The sequence below is a fragment of the Mytilus californianus genome, unplaced genomic scaffold (assembly GCF_021869535.1).
Source record: "Mytilus californianus isolate M0D057914Y unplaced genomic scaffold, xbMytCali1.0.p SCAF_4, whole genome shotgun sequence".
In the NCBI taxonomy this organism is placed as follows: Eukaryota; Metazoa; Mollusca; class Bivalvia; order Mytilida; family Mytilidae; genus Mytilus; species Mytilus californianus.
The window spans coordinates 88,513,450-88,529,486 of NW_026262690.1; the positions used below are offsets into that span (position 1 = coordinate 88,513,450).

At 30.5% G+C, this 16,037-nt stretch overlaps 1 long non-coding RNA gene across 1 annotated transcript; it reads left to right on the forward strand.

Moving 5' to 3' along the window:
• Positions 1–1,148: 1,148 nt before the first annotated feature.
• Positions 1,149–14,286, forward strand: LOC127738867 (uncharacterized). Its single transcript, XR_008000197.1, has 3 exons — positions 1,149–1,190; positions 5,892–5,948; positions 9,172–14,286. It is a non-coding gene; the product is annotated as an uncharacterized LOC127738867 (long non-coding RNA).
• The last annotated feature ends 1,751 nt before the right edge of the window (positions 14,287–16,037 follow it).

The following is a 16,037-nucleotide window of genomic DNA, read 5'->3' on the forward strand; positions in this document are numbered from 1 at the left end:
CCTGTACACATAAACATCATACTGAATTGTCTAAAAACCACTGAACATTACTGCAAGCGAATTGTCTGATTAGCACTGAACTTACAGCAATGGATAAGTCTAAAAATGACTAAATAATGTTTTGTTCAGTCTATTAAGAGCTGTTCAGATCAAATCGACCGTTTAAGATCAAAATCGGTTAACTTAACAACATTATCATATTCATGTTGCTACTGCACGAGAACGTCAGTAGAAAATATAGTTAAAAGTATAGAGGTCACTGCAAATATGATCACATTAAACCAATTGAAAAGTGTACCCTCAACAAGAAGAAGCCAGCAGAACATTACCATCAATGACGGAATGGAAAATGTAACATCAAGAACTAAAAAATTTTCCTGTTCAAAATTGTGGTATGAAGATAATCATTTGAAATTGCTATAAAAAATTACTAAAAACGAAATAGGTGAATATCTATGTATAGCTGGTATAAATAGGAGTAGTTGCGTTGGAAAAACCGCATTTGTATATTTATGTTATATGTTATAATAACGTTTTAAGGATGTTCGCTCCTCTTGTTTTCGAATTTTTGTCAGATATTCGGAATCCTCTAGTTTTATCCATGTAGTGCCATTAAAAATGTTTGCCCATTAACCCCTTCTTTTCTTTTCATAATTTGATTACATATAGTTTAAAATGTCATCTTTGAAAATCTGATTAAATCCTTGTTATTTTTTCATATTTTGTGACAGAAAAAAGGTGCCAATGTTAAATGTATGAAAAATCTAGAGAGAATTATTTCCCGCCAAATTTTCAATGGCTTATATCTCGAAAGCAAGCTCACGGACCCTTCATTTTTTTCTGCTTTTATAGTTCCTTTGTTTATATACTATCAATTTATAACAGTCTTTTTAAAAGCTTGTTATTTTGAAACAGAGTAGCGAACATCCTTGAGTGCAGATCTTTTTACTTTAATTTAATAATGAGCAACAACATACATATCATTATTTAAAATACGCCGAAAAGTACCTGCAGATATTCATTGTTTTTATTAATGTATGTAAAGAAGGAACATTTAAAAGGCTTATTATATATTCTTACTTAACAACGTGACCACAATAAAAAAAAAAGTGTATTATATAATCAACCATAGTTTCCGTTGTAATATTATCCAATGTAGCCACGGAGGAATCATGAGTATATGATTGTAGGTAAGTTAATAGATATAGGCGATAATTGGTTTGTCTTTAATTTCAAGTGGTATATACAGATCCAAAACTCAAAGCATGTACAATTTCAAGTGGTATATACAGATCCAAAACTCAAAGCATGTACATGTTTGCAATGCTTACTTAATAGTGTAGTCTTCATATTTAGATCTACAACAACGGTTGTTATTTTACATGTATAAAGCAACAGTTCAATCACAACATAAAATTTCTAGCCTGTTTTTTAACAGCATATTGCAGATGTAATATAGCTTTATAGACAATACCACTGAGTTCAATTTAATATATTGAAAAACTCGATCAGTTGTAAATAATATGTGTAAAACAGTTGGCAAATCAAAAGCATAAAACGAAAAGAAGGATATAAAAATCGTGAATAGAACAACCGAAAAAAGTAGGAAGTTGACGATAGGTTATAGTTGGGCAGTAAAGGTACTAAAGCGACCTAAGGAATTTACTATATACATTAAATCGAACAACTCGTAGATCGCTGAAACTTCAAGGTGTTAAATATTTGCAATAGTTCGTAAATATTAATCTTTTTGTGATTTTTTGTACTCTTTACATTTATCCGGTTGTTTTCTCGTAAGGTCATTTTGACGATGTGGGAATTCTCAATTCCAAGATAAAAAAAAACATAGCTGTGTAAAATGGCTAAATATCACATTTATTCATTACAGTCTTGTCTTGAGGAATTGATCAATTTCTTTTTTAAATCAGCATTCTTGTTAAATTAAATATAGGATAGTCTTTAAGATTGTTTTGACGGTTATTCCAGAAACCTGTTTAAAGAAAAAAATGAATCAAGTTTGAAAAAAACAATACGAATACACAAGTAAATGAATCTAATAGTCTTAAACGTTCATTGTGATCTTAGCATCATCTGAAACGTCTGAACTATAAATTAGTCCGTCGTTCCATTAATTTTCATACTTAATCACTACGGTAAATTCAGTATTGCTCCGATAGTTCGTCTGCGGTCAATTCTGTAGTCTTTAGTGTTCTACGTTCTATGTTGTGTCTTGTGTACTGTTGTTTGTCTGTTTGCCTTTTTCTTTTTTTAGCCATGGCGTCGTAAGTTTATTTTCGACTAATGAATTTGAATGTCCCTTTGGTATCATTCACCTCTCTTTCAGTACTGTTCAGTAGTTTTTCAGACAATTCTGGTTGATGTTGATTTGTACAGGTAAATAACATATACTAAACCAAATACAGACTGAACATATCTTAACTGACTGCAAGTAAATTTCTGAACAGAAGGGCATTGACCGCACAGATAAGTCTGAAGATTGACTGAAAGACTATAACTAGCTAAATAATTTATCGTTCAGTCTATTAAGAACCTACTTACATTGGCTTATACAAACGCAAATGCCAACAATAACATCTTGTAAGCTTTAAATGTGTTTTATGAATTGATTTCAATCGTTCATCATCAATTTCTTCGTCTGTTTAAACCTTTCTGATTTTCCCTCAACACCGTGTTGTTTTTACAAAGGGACGTAACACTACTACTCACCATGTATTAAAATAAACCACGCCTACTAAACCTATATGTAATATACACGATCTCCACGCAGATGCTTTTAACCAATCATATTCTTAAAAATTTATACTAGGAGGTAAGATAAAATGTTTTCTATTTTCTAAACTGTCATGAAATTGTACATACAGACCGAAATGTTTATCGTTTTCTGAATTTGCGTTTGTTATTGATTTAAAGGATCAGATTTATTTGTTAATTTGGGTTTTAGCCTGATGCATTTGCATGCAAATTTGTTTTGTTGACATGTGCTTGCCTTATGCATTAGCAATCATTTAATCAGACTAAATATGTATTTAAATGTCTCAATACTGATACAAATCGATATGTATTAATCATTAGAAAAATGAAATGGACCTTAAACTAAAGCATATACTATAGAAATTGTGAACCCGAGTGAAACCGTCGTAAAAGTCCAATTGCGCTTCATTGACACTGACCTATAGGAGTGCTGAAATTTACTGAGTTAGAAAAATGTTCAGACTAATAGGGAATTTTGTTCTGAATCGTTTAAAACAAAAGATATTTGGCGTCGAAGAATATTGAGAAAGGTTTGAAACAACCATTAGTTGTTATTGATAAGCATTTATACAAAGAAAGAAACATATCAGTTAAGATCTAATACACACCCATAAAAAGAACATTTAGAATATAGCTATATGCAATTATATGCTCTAAAACCTTATGTTACATGCAGAACTCACCGAATTGTTAATACATTTCGGTACTCACATTTGGAGCAGTAAGTTACAAGAAAAACTGAATATTTTCACATCGATAGTGAAGAATTTGTTCAATGCAACTAGAATGTAGATTTATATGAAATGATATCATTCATAATTTTAAAATAGATTTACATTATTCAAATAATTGTAGACAAAAAATAAATTGATAAATATGGAGAATAATTATACTGGTAATTATAAAAATTGAAATTAAAAATAGTCGAACGCGAGCATACCATTACTTGTGTTGTTGACATCCACTTATTTCGTTGATTTGTAAAGAAAAAAATCGATATTGACATTTTTGTAAAACTTTAACAAGAAGTTTGGCAAATCTTCAAATTTAAAATTGAAGGAATAAATTTGCAATATTTTGTAACTCGATATTCTTATTTAGAAATAAAATATGTAATAACAACAATGCCGAGCTCCATGGTAAATTAAAAATAGGGTAGTTCATTAAAACTGACAAAGCGTAAAGATCATTTTATCAATTAACGGAGCGACTAGGAAAAGGCTGTAATATTCATGACTTGGTACAGGCTTTCTCCGAAGAAGTTCACAGACTTATAAAACAGTAAAATAACAAAAAAAACGACCTCCAAGGAAAATTCAAAACGAAAAGTTCCTTTACAAATGCCAAATTTAAATGCTCATCAAACGAATGAAAACCAACTGTCATATTCCTGACTAGGCACATGCATTTTCTTCTGTAACAAATGGTGGATTAAACAATAAAACAATTAGAATAAAGCAAATGGTTTGAATATGAAGTATTTCTAATATAAATGTCATTCCTTTTATATTTCCAATATTGCTGTAAAAGCATCTGTAAAAGCATTTCAGGTCAAATAGGTGACATTGTGTTAATACATTGTATATGAAAAAGGCAGCGTTCTTGTGTTGATCATGTCGATTTTCCATACTTTATCACGTGATAGTGATAACTGTGTAAAAGGAAATTGAATCCGAATAAGCAAATAATGTAGATGAATATTAATCGTGGTATGTATGTAGTTACACATGTTCTTTTCAGGTATGACATTTTCTAAGTAATTGTAATAACAAAATTTTATATTAACGGACCGTTATGTTATTTACCTGGTGGTATGGTTCTGTTTGAGATTGCTTATTGTGTGTTGATTTCATGGAAGTATTCATGTTCGGTTTTCAGATGAATTATATTGCCAAATGATTGGTATTTCTTTGTAAACTTACGATTTTCTTGTCAAAATCGTATAATCATATACTGTTATGAATTACATTATGGCAAAACTCTATAAACTAAACATTTCTTGATTGATATCTTAATCATTATTTTTTAATATCAAGAAGTATATATGACATATGTTTTTCCCTTGATATTAGAACTTCTCATGGCAATCCTCATAACACCATTCATAATAAACGGGACTTATCCACCTCTTTTCCCATTATGATAATTGATCGTTCAATCCTTCTCACTCAATGTCATAGTTAAGGATGTATTCTTCTGACTTTTCAGTCTCGTTGAAGTCTCGTTCTGGAATTATATCCAAAACATATGATACAAGTGGAAAATATCAATGAATTTAAAAAATATTTTAATCGAACTTAACTGTGAAAAAATTGTGTATTTACAATAAGCAGTTTTTGAGTAATAAATGTTCAAATTTTATTACCAATCAAGTCAGTCTTATTAGCCAAAATGTTGAGAAAATGAGTGAGGGGTACTAGAAATGACTTTACCAGATACATGTACATGCCATATCAATTTTTTTTCTTTTCAAAGTTCTTAGATATGTATTTTTTCAATCATTTATAACAAAGAAGTTGAAATAATATGCTTTTTGTTCTAAAAAAAGAGAAAAATCCCAAATTTACATAAATGACAACATGGTAAATTTGACACGAAAAAGCAACAAAATTTTATAAAACTTTTTTATATTAACACCTACCTATAGTTTTTTTGAGTTAAATTTATTCAGATTGGTCCACTCCATCTTTAGTGAAAGTATGAAAAAATGTTTAATTATGAAACTGTGATTTTTTTCTTCACCAATTATTTTTTTACAGTCATATAAACCAAAAAATCAGGTTTCTAATTCTAGAAATTTTTGGCTCTTCAGAGGTGTACATCCTTCGATATCGGTGTGCTTACAGTGGCCGTTCGAATCCCGAAGACTGTTGAAAGGTGACCTGTCGTTCTTTACACCCTCCCTACGTTTTTGGTGGATTCTTTTCTCATTGGCATGCACACCACGTCTCCTTATTTTTGATATAGAAATATTAAATCTAAAAAAGCCGTTTATAGTAGGGATATAGATATTCACAAAAATAGATATCCTCAAAAAAAAATAAACAAATTGTATAAAGTCGTGATTATCGTTGAAGATTGGATTGTAACCATTATAAATGTCTTTTTTGTTTGTGTAGATTCGTTGCTGCCTCGTTGACGTTAGCTCCCATCTGTTTCACGGTGAATGTATACAGGTACGTAATTCATATGTCTTCTTTCAATTTCATTATCATTACTATTGTAATTTCACTCAATGAAGTATGTACGTCTTCTCGTAATTTTTATTGTAAAGGTTTTGCTTTATTTGTTATCATGGCTACGGGTTGGGATGGTCCGTCTCAGACACCTATTCTACCGATATAAACTATCTGTTTGAAATATTGTAATCAACATTCAACTTATAACAGAAGATGTCAAAAGCATTTGGTTTACTTGAACACTCTTTACTTTTCACACAATAGTTACGTATGAATTTGGCATAATCGTGATATAATGGCGTCAGATTTGTCTTAGCTGCAGACGAGGGTAGTACAAATGCTACAGTAATTTTTGATGTCCTAGACTCCGTATACTTATCATGATAATATCATCAGTAGTAGCTATTATATTGATTTACAACCACTGGGTCGATGCCACTGCTGGTGGAGTTTTTATTCCCCGAGGGTATCACTAGCCGAGTAGTCAGCACTTCTGTGTGACATGAATTATCATTTATATGGTTATAATTATGAATTAACTGTTTACAAAACTTTGCATTTTTGAAATACTAAGGCTTTTCTACCTCAGGAATAGATTACCTTAGCTGTATTTGGCAAAACTTTTAAGAATTTTTGGTCCTCAGTGCTCTTCAACTTCGTACTTTATTTGGCCTTTTTAACTTTTTATTATTCGAGCGTCACTGATGAGTCTTTTGTAGACGAAACAAAATTTCAATCCTTGTATCTATGATGAGTTTATTATATGCAGAAATCGAATGTTACATGCAAATGTAGTAGAAAAATGATTCGAAATAAATCGTCGCAATTTAGACATACTAAAACTTTTCATAATAACTTCAAAAAAGTAAACAGTAAACAAAATTGGCAAAATTGAAAAGAAAGGCCTTAACGCAAGGAACATTATCAGCAGTGGTAAACTAGTTTAAGATATGTTAGCAAGATTCTTTGAAAAGTTAACAAGACGTTTCGTATGATTCTATCTGATAACGTAATAACACAACCAATTACTGGCAAACTTGATTAATCAACCAGAGATATGGCATTAACTGAGATCAACTGCAGAGGGTAAATGTAATATTTCTGCAGTTGATAAATAATTGTATCAACTGATATCAAAAGTCGATAACTTTCATAAGTTGATATATATTCAGCAAAATTAACAAAGAAAAATTGACACCGAAAAAAGGAGGAATACGATAATTTGGATGACATTATAAATCTACGTCGTTCTTGTTGCCTAGAAAACCTAACTATTTAGGTACACGTTAGCTGTTCCAAATCTTATATTTACCTCTCATGATTTTTACCATCTACGTCGTCTGGTCAGCTAAGTACCGAACATGACCTATTCCCGAATATGACTGTTTTGCCGAGTGTTTACCTCTCATGATTTTCCCGCGGTGAATACAAAATAAGATGCTTTTAGCCAATGAGAAAAACAGTCTATGTCTAAACTAACTAACAACATTTTACCACGTCTTAGATTGTGGTTTTACATCTACATCGTCTGGTCAGCTAAGTACCGAACATGACCTATTCCCGTATATGACTGTTTTGCCGAGTGTGAATTCGCATTGCTATTAGACGTGTCTCGGTATTTATACAGCCAATATTCATGTATTTAGTTATGATGTTTCGTTTGTAAGTCTGGTTAGATATTGTTATGTCTTATCGTTTGTGGTTTTAGTTCTATTTTTATTATCTATATGTATGTAAAAGTTAAGATAATTAATTAGCTAGTTCATTTATATGATTTTAAGTTTAAAGCAACTATATGCACATGATTCATTTGTTTTTACAGTTTTATTTAAAAGAAAAACCGACCTGGTTAGAAAATACAAATAATTACACCGTTACTAACACAACGCTATATTTATATTCTTGTACTGGTTAGAAAATACATAAAATAACACCATTACAAGCGTAATTTCAATTTTTATATTCAATTTTTAGAAATTTACCTGTGACGTCACTTTTTGTGGCGTTGATACACTCGTGTGACATACAGTTCATAATTCTATTGTGGTGTACTTGTGTACTGTCGTAAATTAATGGGAGGTGTTCTTTGTTATTCTGTGCTTTACATGTTGTAATGTACTATTATATTATTTATTTATGTATTTCTCTGACCTGAGTGTTCTTGCGTTTATTTGTACTGTATTCCTGTCATGTAATGTTGTCAATTTAGCGGTATTTTTAACATTGCCATATAAGCGAGAGGTTTGGCTAGCCATAAAACCAGATTCAACCCACCATTTTTTCTTAAAATGTTCTGTACCAAGTCAGGAATATGGCAGTTGTTATCAAATAGTCTGTTTCTATGTATGTTGGCGTTTGTTTTTGTAGCAGTTCAGTGTTTCTGTTGTTCCGTTGTTTTCCTCTTATATTTGATGTGTTTCCCTCGGTTTTGGTTTGTGACCAAGATTTGTTTCACTTAAATCGATTTATGACTATTGAACAGCGGTATACTACTGTTGCCTTTCTTTATCTAGGCACATAAATATTTGTCTTATCTTTTAGTTTACTAATTGAGTTTTATTCCCATTTATGACATATCTTTGGATACACAAATAGTCGCCGTAGCTATTATATAACCGATTGTGTCATATTCCCAATCGTAACATTTTGACTCAGTGCAGATTTGTGTGCATAGCAGGAGTCGATTACCATGTCGACGCGTCCGGTCTTGCTCCTTTTTGAGTGCAAGCGATTCTCTATGTTTTTGTAAGATGCGTTAATTAGGGTACCATATTTGAACGTCGTAAAACTACTGTAGCCTTATTTTATACCTTTAAAGAACTGTTTCTGGTTGTAAATGTACCTTCAAAAGTATGAATTTAACATGATTTTTTTCATATTCATATACAGTGCAACAATATCTAATGCATACAACACTTTCAGAAAGTACGAAGTATTTTAGTTTCACGCTGACCGACATAACATGAAATTGAGAATCGGGGAATGCGTCAAAGAGACACATCCCGACCAAAGCTAAGGCCACCAATCAACATAGCGAGAAAATCCCGCACCCGGAGGCGGACTTCATCTGGCCTCTAAACAAAGATGTGTACTAGTCATAGAAAATGGACGTCACACTAATATATATCTACATTTACAAAAAACAAATCTGTAATTGAATACCCGATGACAGAATTGATAATTTTAATTTTTATCATTTTTTTCTATTTTTTTTTTTCAGAACGAAAATGGAATTTGTTTTATTTCATGAAAAGTAAACAGAACTGTGCTGCAGCATGAATTTCGAATAAATTATGTTTGAATTTGTCATCATTATTCGTTGATTTGAAGTAAAATTTAAAAAAAATGAGTAACTTTGACTGTTCAATATTTGATGTTGCTGATGTAACATCATATCTAATAGCACTTGTATTTTGTTGTACAAAATTTCGTGTGACAGAAAACGATTTCGGCTGTCTCGGGGGTATTTTTCTTTTCAGAGTATTTATCGGTTTCATGATGAGTACAGCAGAATTCTTAGCAGAACTTTTAACTTTCCGCAATGAAACAAATCAAACATTCCTTGATGCTTACCACGATGGATTAATTTCTGCACATCTTTTTCATTGTTATATTTTATTTATAGTTATAAATGGTCTTATATTTTTGGCTATGCTGTTTTTTTGTTGGAAATTTTCTAAACTTTGTAAAAACTCTACTGGATATTGGAGAATGATTTATATCTTTAAAATCCCAATGTTTATGCTGGATGTGACAATGTTTTTGTTTTGTTTATTACTAACATTTTTTTATGGGGGTGAACTTATTGAAATTCCTGCATCTTCTATACCTAAAACAGTCGTTAGTATTATCTTCCTGATAAAGTGTGTTGATCTTATTTTAGATTTACTCTTTATCATCAAGGATTTTTTATCATGTGTTGGGTGTTGTGGCTAGAGTAAAAACGAAAATCCAGATAAACTTTAAGGATGTTCGCTTCTCTTGTTTTGGAATTTCTGCCAGATATTCGGAATATTTTTACATATAGTTTTAAAAGCCATATTCGAAAATCCTATGAAATCCTTGTTATTTTTTCATAGATTTTGAAAGAAAAAAGTTGCCAATTTTAAATGTATGAAAAATCTAGAGAGAATCATATCACGCCAAATTTTCAATGGCTTATATCTCGAAAACAAGCACACGAACCCTTCTTTTTTCTGCTTTTTTTAGTTTCTTTATTTGTAAACTATCAATTTGAAATAGTGTTTTAAAAAGCTTGTTATTTTGAAACAGAGTAGCAAACACCCTTAAACATTTATTTTCTTACTTTTTTTAAAACATTTTAAAACGAAATTGGCATTTACAAACTCAGGATTTCACATTTGATTAAAACCCAATGATGCAAAATTCGAATGTTATCAAACCTGAATATTTCAAAGCTTTTTGACAATGGAGAGAAATGGTTAACAGGATATATCGTATTGTTTGTAAGTACAATTGGTGACGTTAACAAGTTTTGAATAACTAACATGATTTTTATTTATTTCATAACGTGCTTTATAAAAAATTTTGTTATCTTGGCAGCACACTTATATTGCAAATAATGGTTTTTACGAAGTGATAATCTATTGAACTTATATTTCTGTTCCTTTTTTGATTGATGTTCTCACGTTAATTGTGTTTAATTTGTTTTAGCACAAGTACATCTAGATTTGAACTTTTTGAAAATATTGCAAAATTCTCAGTATTTCAAGGCTAATAATAAGCATAGCATGACATGGTGTTAATGTGTAATTGTTTCAATTGTTATTTATCACTTGACAGTTCTTGACTTTAAGTAAGACATGCGATATGATATGAGAAGAAAAGGGAACCAAAAATTAAGGAGAGTAATGCTTTTTACCGTTTAAAAGATGCTTTATAAAGATTTGACCCATATCCCTTAACGGTTATTTGTAATTTGATTCGTTCAATTTGTTTGCTGAATAGTGTAGAATAGAGAATGGAAACGGGGAGCGGGCTTCAGCTGGCCCCTAAACAATCATGGGTTTTCTTTTCCAAAACTGTTTACTCTAAATATCGGCGCTGATGAAGGTGTAACGATAAGTTTATTAAAATCATCATGTTTAGATCGATTATATTGTCTTGCTTATACACTTAAACACTAACTTATAGTGAACTTCACATTAGGGGAATCCCAAAAAGGTTCACATAATTCAACTGTTTAAATAATTCAAAGATCGGATGATTATTTACCTATTAACATTACAATATGATAAATTAAATCACAAATAATGTTTATTTTATACAGAATTAACACAAAGGCTTTTTGTCACTAAATGATTTCTTTTTAAATGATCGGATTCTTCATGCATTCTTGTATCAGCAACTGTTTTACACTTTAAATGTATTTTAAAATCGACCAAATGATTTATTCTAGTAATTTGAAAGTTTTTAAAGGTATTATATACTTTCATGACATGAAAATGTGCTTACTTGCAAAAAGAAAATAAACAAGTAATTGTAAATACTGGAAACAGGGGCGTTTTTTTACAAATCAAGTAAATCAAATGAGGATATAATTAATACAAATATTGATTTCGTAACCCAGTGAACGTATCAAGGATTACATACATATGTTATTCCTTTTAAGGAAATCTATAATACTCTGTCGAAGATATCATTTTAGACCGTTTCAAACTGTTATCGATGCTCAAATACTTTCTTTGCATGCCATTTAACAGAAAATCAGTATTTTGACACAGGAAGGGTCAATGTATCACATTGTTTCATACCACGAACATTTCTTTGAAATGTTTTGGGTTATTTTTTTTTTCTTCTCCAAATTGAAAAATTTGAGCAAAGTCTCATGTTTGTACTAATTCATTCAAATAGTAAATGATTAATGACGCAAAAAGCTGACATTTTGATTGATTTTGACAAATATTTACTAGTTGTATTTTACTTTAAAATGAAAAAGGAGTATAGTATTACCTTATTCGGAATTCTATTGAATGTAAAGCTGTGCATTGGCATTCAGACGAAATTAAAGGTTTGTTCATCGACGTCTTTCGATTTAAAATTTTACAAATCATTTACAATACCAATACCTTTGTTAAGAAATGCCTTTTAACAATGATGTGTAAATTTATTATGAATGTTACGTGAATATGCAAGGAGAGATCCAATATAAATGTGTTATTGTCATGTGATAGATACATTTTCTGTCATACTGTCATATTTCTTTGGGGCAAAAAGATATTTTCATCGCGAATTCAGCTCCGCATCGATGAGTTATATAGTCGAGCTTTTGGTTTTCCGGGTTGGAATCAAGTAAAGGTTGTTAAAAAGAACATATAGAAAAAATATTTTGCACTTCTTTTCTACATTGTATTATCCGAAATACGATATGATAAATTTTATTGCATAAAACTATCCTCATAGCATATTTGACTTCATTCTTAGGACATTTTTTAATATTACATACTGATGTTTTTTAGTTTACTTTTAATGCACTTTTGTTGATTAAGGACATTTTCTCGCGTATGATTTGTATGTAGTGTATAGCTTATGATTTTTCTTTTAAATAGAAAAAATTCACAATCTGCTTTTGTCTGTTTATTATATAATTACATTTTTTATTTGATTCATCAGAAAGGCATATTTAAGGAGAAGTATATATTTTAAAGATAGCTTCTTCACTTTATATGATTTCTATTCAACGGTTTGTGAAAAAAAGAGGGCATAAAGGCAAGACATGTAAATAGTTAATTTTACGTCGACGACGGAATTCCATTCTTTATATTAGTTTAAATAGTATATTCTTTATTCCACATTTTACATACCTTTGAAGAACCCCTTGAGTAAAAACAAAAAAAAATGTTCGATGGGTAAGTTACATTTGGATAGTAATAGTTATCTTTTAAACATAAAGAGAATGTATATTAATTCATTATTAATTATAATTTTTGCCTTCTGGATTTTATATAAATATGGCACACTAAATGTATTCATGCATAACAATGTAGAAATTATTATTTGTTTTTGTTTGCTCTATTTGAAGAATCCATGAATGGGTTGTTGTAGGTTGAAGGAGGATGACATACAGGCAAGTAATACTAAATGTAAATGTCGACGACTGAAATCTATTCTTTTTATAACTAAATTAATATCTACTTTCCTCCACATTTTTAAATATCCTTTTGACAAGCGCCATGGTTACTGATATAATCTAGATTTTGATTGGTTACCTACATTTGGATGTTACCTAAATAATTTATAAGACAGAAAGATGATCGATATAATTTTCAATCATTCAGATAGTTCGGCTTTTTACATTTTATAAATACTTCTGAAATTAAATTTATTCAACTATTACGATTTAAATTGTTTCCAGAAAATTGTTGCATGATTTAGTTTGTTGTTCGTTTATTCAATCAATGATCTGACTGTTGTACAAAAGTCAATCTGAATTTGCCATTTATTTTGTAAAAAATTTATGATTTTATGCATCTGTTTTACAATAATTTCTTCTTTATTATCTATAAAACAAGTCGGACAAATTACATGTTATTGAACAAGATATTTGATAGTGTTTGACCATATTCTTGGTCAACCTTTTATGTTACATCATTGTGTTTTCGAATATTATTGTATTTTACTGATGTTAATTAAGTACACTTTTATTTATCGTTACTAAAATATTGAATACTTGCTTCCAATTGAAGGAAATGCCTGTACCAAGTCAGGAATATGACAGTTGTTTTCCATTTGTTTGATGTGTTTGAGCTTTTGTTTTTATTATTTGATAAGAGACTTTCTGATTTGAATTTCCCTTGGAATTCGGTATTTTTGTTATTTTACTTTTCCACATTTTTACTCAGATAGGCTCCTTGGTTAAACATATTTTAAAGTATTTTGATTGGTAAGTTATATTTATGTAGTACCAAAAATTCGGTTTCCTTTTTCATTTTTTCATCCTCCTTCCATATTATCTTCACATAACAAATTTTCTTGTGTGTAGAGATCATGTTCTCAATTCCATAATAATTATCTTGCTTCTGTAACGAAATTGTTACATATCAAACTCTCATTTAGCTTTAGTATGATTTATGCCGTTGTTGTCCTTACCAATAACCTTAATTTATATTAATAATGTTTATTTACTCATATTTGACTATATTTCAGGCTAAACTTTTCTCTGGTATAATGGGATTTGCCAGCGTTATTGTTGTGTAAATAACTTATGTTAATTAAGGGAATGTTTGACTAATAAATTTTATGTACAAAGTAAAACGATTGTTATCCTTCCTGATTTGACAATTTAACTTTAATAAAGTAAAAATTCACAATCTTATCTTATCTTTCTCTGTTGCCTTTGCATCAAAAGTATACTATAATCACATCCGGTTTTAGGTTGCGTAACTCAGTCTTTTTGTGCATTGTTTTGTAGACCGTCGTTATTTTTTATTATCGATTTTTTGTTGTTTTGCCATGATTTTGTCGGTTTTTCGTTGACTCGTTAATTTCGAGTCGTGTTTTTGGTCTATTCCGACCTTTTTTTATTAGTTACTTGATTCTTTCGTATCGGTTAACCATTTCATAATGGTGACCGTAAAAATTATGAATTGTAACTGTAGTTTGTTGGAACGTTTTAACAACGCCGTGTAGTGTGAATATGCACGAATGAAACTTTTTTTATTGAGGAATGTAAACACCAAACGATGGGGCAGAGGTTATAATTCTGCCAGGAAATGGAAGTTTGTAATTGGATCATTATGATTTTCGTTTAAATTCATTTTTTTTTTATTGATTGGTGGTTAACGCCACTTTCAGCAATTTTGTGATATTTCATGTCAATCTGTTTTTTTTGGGTGGAGGAACTGGAATGCCTGGAGAGAAACACTTACTTTAGACAGAAAACTGACAATCCTAGTCAATCAAGATTTAAGTCGAGCGTAACCTGCATCGAACAGGATTTTTTAAACTCACAACCTCAGTGTTCACAGGCAAGTGATACAGTTGTTCGACTCCTAAAACCACTCGGTCACCAAAACCTTTAACTAGTTTGAAGTCATTTATCTGTGTTATACCTTATAGTTTCGGTAGTATGTTGAATCTTAAGGCAACTAGGATATTTGAGATTCTTCCACTTACTGAAAAGGGGTTATCAAGATGCTATTTATGTTTGTTTTTGAGAAGGTTTTGTATGAATTCTGCTTCATTAAAAAAAAACAAATCGGCAAGTAGGGTTGCTTGATTAGCAACACATATTTTTCCCATCGTTTGATGTAGTAGTTATCCACCAAACTCAACAAACACATTAGCAATCTAAATGCCAAGCATTTTAATGATATCATCCGTGCTGAATTTGATGTTGGAATAAGTTTGGTAAGATCTTATTACAGTGTCAAATTTATAACCGTTTAAAACGACTTTCATCAAATGATCAATCAGATTACATGGTGGTCGTATCTTATATACGGACTCTATAACACCATAAAATAAGTTTTCTACAGGCACAACCAAACTTCTAAACCAAATCTTTGTATATATGAAAGTAATTATATAAAACTTTTAAGTGAATTGTGGTAACGAAATCCATTACTAAATAGTTTACCAGTGATACATTTTTGTACCTAGATTACGTTTATTTAAAATCTGCAATGTCACTTCAAATTCGGGCATATCGAACGATTTGGATAAACACTGTAAGGTCGGGCTAAAGGAACATCACCGTTCAAAACGAGAAAATTAAAAAAGGAAACGAAAAATCGATCCTTCTGTCGTAGATTATTTTAGAGTTTCCTGGGGGCAGCTAAAATACCTCAATCTTGGGAAAGACAGTTATTGCTGTTTATATTTGATTTATGTAAAGTAAGTTCCTTTCAGAAAATGTCGGCATCTGTAATTTTTCACAATATTTCTGTTTCTGTAGACAGACTGGTGCTAATAGCTTTAGAAAGATGTTTAGTCATGCATGTTGACGACTCGGCTATATATCGTTCTTTTGTAAAGAGATCACGCTTTTCGGAACTTGAGCTGCTTCGTAATAGTTAACTAAAACTGCTTACATCCACATCATTATGGTCTCTGGTGGAAAGAAAC